Source organism: Lichenostomus cassidix, chromosome 9, assembly GCF_008360975.1.
Source record: "Lichenostomus cassidix isolate B80296 chromosome 9, HeHo_3.0, whole genome shotgun sequence".
In the NCBI taxonomy this organism is placed as follows: domain Eukaryota; kingdom Metazoa; phylum Chordata; class Aves; order Passeriformes; family Meliphagidae; genus Lichenostomus; species Lichenostomus cassidix.
The window spans coordinates 8,679,231-8,686,651 of record NC_139490.1 but is presented as its reverse complement, the minus strand read 5'-3'; the positions used below and the strand labels follow the sequence as shown (position 1 = coordinate 8,686,651).

At 43.4% G+C, this 7,421-nt stretch overlaps 1 long non-coding RNA gene across 1 annotated transcript; it reads right to left on the bottom strand.

The window, feature by feature from the left end:
• Nucleotides 1-439: 439 nt before the first annotated feature.
• Nucleotides 440-5,998, bottom strand: LOC146433198 (uncharacterized). The gene is made up of 4 exons (XR_014853927.1): nt 5,907-5,998; nt 3,221-3,370; nt 1,694-1,885; nt 440-850 (listed from the first exon to the last, which is right to left on the bottom strand). It is a non-coding gene; the product is annotated as an uncharacterized LOC146433198 (long non-coding RNA).
• Between the last annotated feature and the right edge of the window lie 1,423 nt (nt 5,999-7,421).

Sequence of the window (7,421 nt, the reverse complement as noted above, 5' to 3'; positions counted from 1 at the left end):
TATCTCCTACTTAATAGCTTATTTAGAAATTATTAGGCACTCTTAAAGATTGATTTGAGAGCACCAGAGGATGCAGGAATTACTGTTATCAAACTTGAAAAAAAAGACCACTAAACCCCACTGAAATAAAGGCTTCACACTGATCAAAACCCCTGACTTGGATTTTTATTTGCTCAAAGACATCTTCCCCACAAAGCCACATAGGTCTCATCTATTGGGAAGACCACTTTCGTCAGGTTGGATAAAGATTTAAAGTATTCTGCTGATACAATAAATTACATAAACAGGCAGTGTTTGTCTGAAATTTCTGTGGGTTTTATATTTAGCTTGTACCAGTTTTAAGGAAGCCAAATGTCATTGTATTCGTACCTTTATGCACTGATCTAACTCTTGAGATCCTGTATGGAAAAATAGTAAAAGTAACATCTCTGCAATGGGAGAGGGAAACTGAGTACAGGTTTATTCATATTATAGCATGTAGACAACATCCAGCATCCTATTCCCAGTGAAGAGCTCCTCATGGGCTGTTCAAACTCACCTTTGTGTAGTTTTGGAGCCTAGAAGAAAATGTAAACACAAGATGTGATTTTTAAGTCGGTGAGAAGGATGTAATGCCTGACTTTGCTTTGTGTAAGGGTTGTTCCCAACCTTTGTGGCATTAAGAGATCTCAGTGACAGGGAAGCCTTGCAGTGTGGTGTCCTGGCTCCACACAAACCCTGGGTTCACTCGTGCTGCTGTAACACACTATCTCCTATAGAACTGCTTTTGAATATTGCAGGATTCTTCAGTCCTTGTATTAAATTCCACAGAATGGACAACTGTCAGCATCTGGGGCTTCTTGGAGCCATTCTGAATTAATAAAAAAAAACAACCAAAAAGCAAAACAAAACAAAACAAAAAAAAAAATGTGGTGGTTTTTTGGGGTTTTTTGTGTTTTTGTTGTGTTTGGTGTTTTGGGTGTGTTGGGTGTGGTGGTGGGGGGTTTGTGTTGGGTGTTTTGGTTTTGTGTGTTGGTTTTTTTGGGGTGTTTTACCCAAACCAAAAAGGACTAATAATGAGTATTCAAGAATTGTTGATGTGCAGACTCTATGCAGAAACTCAAAATTCCCAAGACACCTTACGCTGCAGGATTAGGGGAGCTGAGTCAACATGAGCCATGAGCAGGGACACAACACATCTAAGGGCAGCTACACACATTTCCCACCTTGCACTTCCAGATACACCGTCATGGAGAGCTCAGCATGAAGTGAAGTTGGTGTCTGAGCTTGCTGCAAAGAGATCTGTGGTCACTGCACTCTGAATGTAGAGAGCATGTCATGCTTTGCCTGCAGATAGGAGGCAGGCAGTGAGATTTAAGACTGTTTTAACAGCATAGCAAATTTCCAGCAGCAGATCTGTTTTTCATCACAGGCTCCATACTGGGCTGGTGGAGCTGGTAAGACAGCAGCCTGATTGTTCGGTTAAAAAAATATGATCTTGCTGAAGAGGAGGAGAGCACACAGTAAGTTTTCTTTCAGTCTAGAGTGGAACAACATCACTCTCTTTATATTTTAGGTTGAATTAAAAGAAAGAAATAGCTCAACAGTCTTCCAGGAAGAAAAGGAGGGGAGGAAGGAGGAGTGCAGCTGGAAATACCTTAACTACAAGCATTTGAAATACATAGCAGCTACCTAAGAGACAATTACTAGTTACCTTTAGCATCTCATTCAGGCATGCAGCAATGAAGTCCTATGTCTGTGCAGGCACCCAGCTCTTCTGGTGTTGCCTGATCTTAGCCCTAGCAAGAGTCCATAGATCCTGCAGGTGTGTCACTGCCAGCAGCCTTCTCATCAACAAAGGGCTTGAGGGCCTCAGCAGTGATGGGAAAGTGTCCTGGAGCTGCACCTGGAAATACAAGCAAGGGAACACTGCTAAAATCTTGGCTTCACAGTGCATTTAAAGCCTGAATGTTCACAGCTGAGCTGTGCCTAACCATTGCAATGATCCAGATTTGTTACTTGTCTGACTGTAGGAAATGAATAACCACTTAATTATTTTAAAAATTATTTTGTAGGGAACTGTATGTAGGATGACCATTACCATACATTTCTGGATTGCCTGCTTTCCTGTAGCAGCTTTCAGATTTGGCAGATTTAAATGCCCTTGAGTACATTTTTTCTTATATTTTCTAAGTGAAGTCTTTCCTAAATAACCTGTTCCTTCCTAAATTTTAAGTTAACACTTTTCTGCAGTTCTCAAAGCCACATTCATGTTAGCTGGTCCTGTTTTTCCTGGATGGTTCTTGCAGCCCAGTCTAACACAGGAAATCAGTGTTATTACAAAACCCTCCAAGGCACAAGCTAAGAGGACAAACCTGATTCTGGCCCCATGGCAAATTCGATGCTGAATATTATATATGTAAAGTCAGGCCAGTCTCTCTGAAGAGAGCTGTTACAGGAGATTCCAGGATCTGTAGGCAAAGCAAGCCAGGAATGGTTGTAGAGGGATCATTATTGAGAAAGAAGGGGACAGCAGTGAGTGCGGGCTGTAGCAGGGTTCAGTCTTTATTTAAGAGCTCTTCTTCCTCTCTGTGCATTGGCAAAGAACAACCATTCTGTGCCACAACTCACTGAGGAATGCTGCCAGGCTTTGATACAATCACAGGGAAGCCCTTGCTCACCTGAGGCCAGGAGGTGCCATGGAATTCTGCCATGGCCTGGGAGCCTCTGAGCAGCCTCTGGCACTCAACAGCCTCTGTAGTGAAGCATAGTCCAAAATGCACATTCACTTGATGGCAGAAGGGAGTGGAACAGACACATCTAGGCCTACAAACACAGCAAGCTGCATCATTAACTTCTTTTATAGGCTCTGACTCTTTGTTACACTGAGCTCTTGATTTGCATGAGATTACACAAATAGCTGAGCCGGCAGGAATCAAGATACAAACTGGGGTATTGTTCCTCCAGCACCTTTATAAAGAGTGGGGGAAAGACTCCATCCTACAGGAAAGTGCAGAGTCAGCACAATTTGGGAGCCCCCTCGTCTGTCACTTTCTCCCATAAAGGGTTAGTAGGAGAGCAGTGAGTCAGGTGTGATGTTGTAGGTTCCAGTGTGAAAGCATCAGCTGTGTAAACCTCTCATGACATATACTGGGGAAATTGCACCTTCCAGCAGAAAAAGCAGGGCTGGAAATAAGGAGAATGAGTCTATGCCATGAGCACATACAGATCTGTATTTCACCTCTTCCTCTGACAAAGAGCTCAGTGAAGCAGCAAGCTTTGTCCTGGACTCAGGCTTCCAGGATTTTCTTCTCCAGTCCTAGCTTTCTCAGAGTCACCACCCTGAATAATCTCTGCTGCTTCCAGATGTGCCCACTGGCAAAGATGATGCCTGCAACAAAATGGAGAAGGACTGGGGAGAAGATTGGGACTGGTGCAACCCTTGGCATTGACAAAGGAAGGGGTGGGAGAAATTTCGTCCTGCTGTAAGGAAAAAAAAGAAGCTGGAATAATGTTTCACTATTAAAATCTTAAAAGGCTTTCGCTGTTACTAATGCATTGCATTATAATTTATGGTGGTCATTTTTCATGTGTCTGCAGCACATGTAGCCATCATTGCAGCAACGGTGACATGTCACCCAGAAACACTTTAGCAGGATTCCTCCATTCACATTGCCCACCAGAGGTGATTGATGGATACTGCAAAATCATAAATACTGCTTTTATTATCTTTCCCTGATTATTTTGTTTTCCAATCCTACAGCCTTTTCAGTGTATCAGTACTTACACAAGGACCAGCCTCCACCGTTAAAGTAGGAATTATTGCTGTAATTAGCAGGTGCAGCCATTAGATGGTAATGTTTGCTCACTGCTGTGCTGGAGGATGTGGTGAGGCCAGTGGGGCAAACTTTTCAATCAGTCATTGATCTGAAGTTTTCTTTGGAGATGTGTTGAGTACCCTGAACTGACTGGGAAGTATTTAACTCCTACAGATCCTTCTGACTGCCAGTGGTGGTTGAGTTTTCAGTAGTTCTGCAATTTAAGTCTCTGGCAACTATAAATTAGAGACCAACTTTAAACTCTTTGACCTGGGTAATTGAGAAAGACCTAATTGCACAGAGGGAGGGAAGACGAGATAGCCTTACCTTGAGCAAAGATTTGGGATTTCAGATAGGAGCAACATCAGCTAGCCTGTATGGGATAGGAGGTAAGGATTTCTGATCATATGTTTCAGGGATTTTAAAGTATAAAGCAGAGAGATTAATAAAAACCGTGTCTGCATAATATGCATACTTATGTATAAAGTATATATATAAAGTGTGACCTTTTTCTGAGCAGTTGCAGCACTTTGATAATATATGCTGGACACTTGAAAGATGAAAAGGCACCTCTTTGCTCCAGGGATCTTCAAGCAACTGGTGAAAACATGGTGTTTAAGCTGTTACGAGTTTGAGCACAGCTTCAACACGTGTTGAGTTGTCCAGCTTGCTCTTAGGAATGCACTGGTAATGTGTTGCTGAACTCAGAACATCTATAAACAAGACTGCATCTCTCTAGTGGCATATTCAGGCCTCCTCCTTGGCAATTTTTGGAAACAAAGATGTAGCCAGGGATTCTGGAATATGCTGACCATACTGTAAATGCATGCAAATATGATCAGCCACCTGGTTGATATCACTTGCTAGGAGCAATGACTGTTTTCCACAAGGGAAAGTAATTTGAAGAATGTTTTTCACAGCAATTTCAGTCCTATCTTTTACCTTAATAGCCCAAGTAAGGTGGAAAAGGAAGAAGAAACAAGTACTTGAATCCCTGAACTGGATTCCAGCTGGTACCCAAAGAAACTGCAGAGCCTGTTTTTCCTTTTGTTCACTCAGGAAAATAGGAAGCCTCAATGATGCACTTCGTTTCACACACTTCCCAGGCTCCACTTTTTATCAATATAGCTGTATTTCCCAGGACAGACAGGGATGGAGGCATGGCCTGAATAATGAGCATGAATCCTTCCTTGTTCATCTTTGCAGATGCAGTGTGTAGACCATATTAAGGTTTGTCAGTAATATTATTAATGTGCCTCTACACTGTCAAACTTTAAAAAAAGCCAGAAAAGCAGTGTGATGATACCCTACCATACCAAAGAGTATAGACAATGTCACCTGGCTGCAGGTCTGTCTAACTGCTCACTTATGCAGTTAAATAGATTGGGACTTTAACCCATCCCCTTGGTTGTTTTGCAGTGCATGGTGGCTCTGGTGGTTATTGACACTTGCAACACGCTCCCAAAGCAAGCAGAACTCTGGGGAAAAAGAAATTTTGTCTCAAAATTACCTTCAGTATCAGAACACTGCAGGTAACCACACTTTTCTTCATCCTTTCCCCTTCGTTCCTCTCCTCAGCAGCAAGGACTGGCCTGGAGCAGTAGCACCTCCAGTGACCTGCAGTCTTACCTGCTCTGCTGCTTCTGCACTGCCCAGGCCAGGCCACTGCCAAGGAACATTCCACAGCCTTGTTGTGCCAAGACACAGCCATCAGTATTGCCAAAATAAGGGCTACAGAATTGAGTCCTTAAGCAAATAAACTTTGCTTTCTGCCTCTCTTTGAGGAGTTTTGTTTATTCTTCCTGTTTCCTTTCTTTTCCTTCCTCCTTGTAACTTGTGCCATAATAACAGGATTCCTCAGATGTTATTTTTGGCCAGGTGACTGTTCAGTGCTTTACACCACTTCCAGCTGTTGCTACAGGCCCATTCCACTCATTATTAGTCCTCTCTAAAGTCCATCACGGAGACACAGGGCTTGTGTTCTGCCTAGAAAGCTCATAGTTTACACTGAAGCCAGGGAGGAGAAGAAAGGTGCTTTTACATTCTAGCCAAGGACACGTTAGGAGTCTACAGCTGAAATATTCATGAAACTATAAAAATCACCAATACCTTCAAGAGTGTTCCATGGTGAGTTTGGAAGTCTGATGTCCACAGCTTGTTAAGGAGGTAAGTGTCAGTCTTGTAGGCAGCTTTCTTTAGGCGTTCTGGATGTTCAGGAATATCAGAGAAATCCAGATACAGAGGAAGACAAAAACACATACAAAAAGTTGACTTTTAGAAAACACTGCTGTTCCCATATCTCTCCTCACTCAGCAGTGACCTGCTAGCCCCAGAGCCTGCAGCCCTCAGATCCACCTCTCCACAGGCACTAGCCATGTTGGGGCACTTGGACGGCCCAGGCAAATTAGCCATGTCTAGTCCCAGGCAAGTGCATCTGGGCAGCAATGGAGTGTATCCCTTCCACCATGCTCAGAGTGAGCAGGAGAATGGATCAAGGGCACTGAGGTTGGTCCCTTTTCAGCTCACCCAGTGAAAACAAGGCTGCTGCCCTGCTCTGGACATTGGCTTAGACTTTCAAGACCTGATTTGATTCCCCACTGTGCTGCAGATCTCCTCTGTGATCCTGGTCAAGCTGCTTCATGTAGTTTCAAGTTATAATCTGTAGTTTCAAGTCTGTAATCTACCTGCAAGCAAGATGCCTTGAAAATAAAGAGTGCCATCCCCTCATTTTCCCTTTCACCAGGGTTGGATCCAGCAACACAGAGCTATAAAGTGTCTGGATTCATTTAGCTGATCTAGTGGAAAGCCTTTCAGTTTTAGTTTTCTGCTGGCTCAGCAGTCTGAACACACTCACCTGCTGGCTGCTGCCTCACTGAGCAGAGTGAGAACATGGCCAAGGACAAAAGTGGGCAGGACCACCCCTTTTGGCAGACTCACTGATCATTTTAGTTGCAGCACAGAGCCCTGGGCTGCTGCTGTCACAAATACATTCCTAGTTAACCACTCCAGTGACAGTAAACAGAGAACTGTCCTGCACAGAAATTATATTACACTCTCTGTTGATTGTTTCCTTCTAATGCACTAAAGCATCCCCAGCTATAGCCCTAATAAGATTTTGCAGGTATTAAGTGTATGGATGGCTCAGGAATGGAGAGATATAGTAATGGGAGAACTTTATGGAATACTGAAAACAAATCTAATGAATTTGTTATTCCTCAGAAACATTGTGAAAGACAATGAAGCATTGCAAAATACTTCTCAAGAGACCATGAAAAAGAGCCCAGAAGTTGCCAGTACTGTTTTTCTCCCCCAAATAAAACCTTTTTCTAACTGAGTATCTTCAGCATCAGGAATTTGAAGGACATTCAGGCTGTCTACCACAGCTCAGAACAGGCTGTACTGATGAACGACAGTGGTGGCCTGTAAGATATTCCTTTGATCCTGTGTTGCAGCTGTATGTTAAGAATGGGAGTTTCCCCTCTCTCAGTGAATGTGCAATTTGTCAACGCTATTGTCTCATCAGGACCACCCTGGGAGAGGCCTGGGGAACTGGTTGTGCTCACAGCACGTTGTACTCTCCAGTTACCTTACACAGGCTTGTTGCGTGCCTGGCTCCTCTGCTTC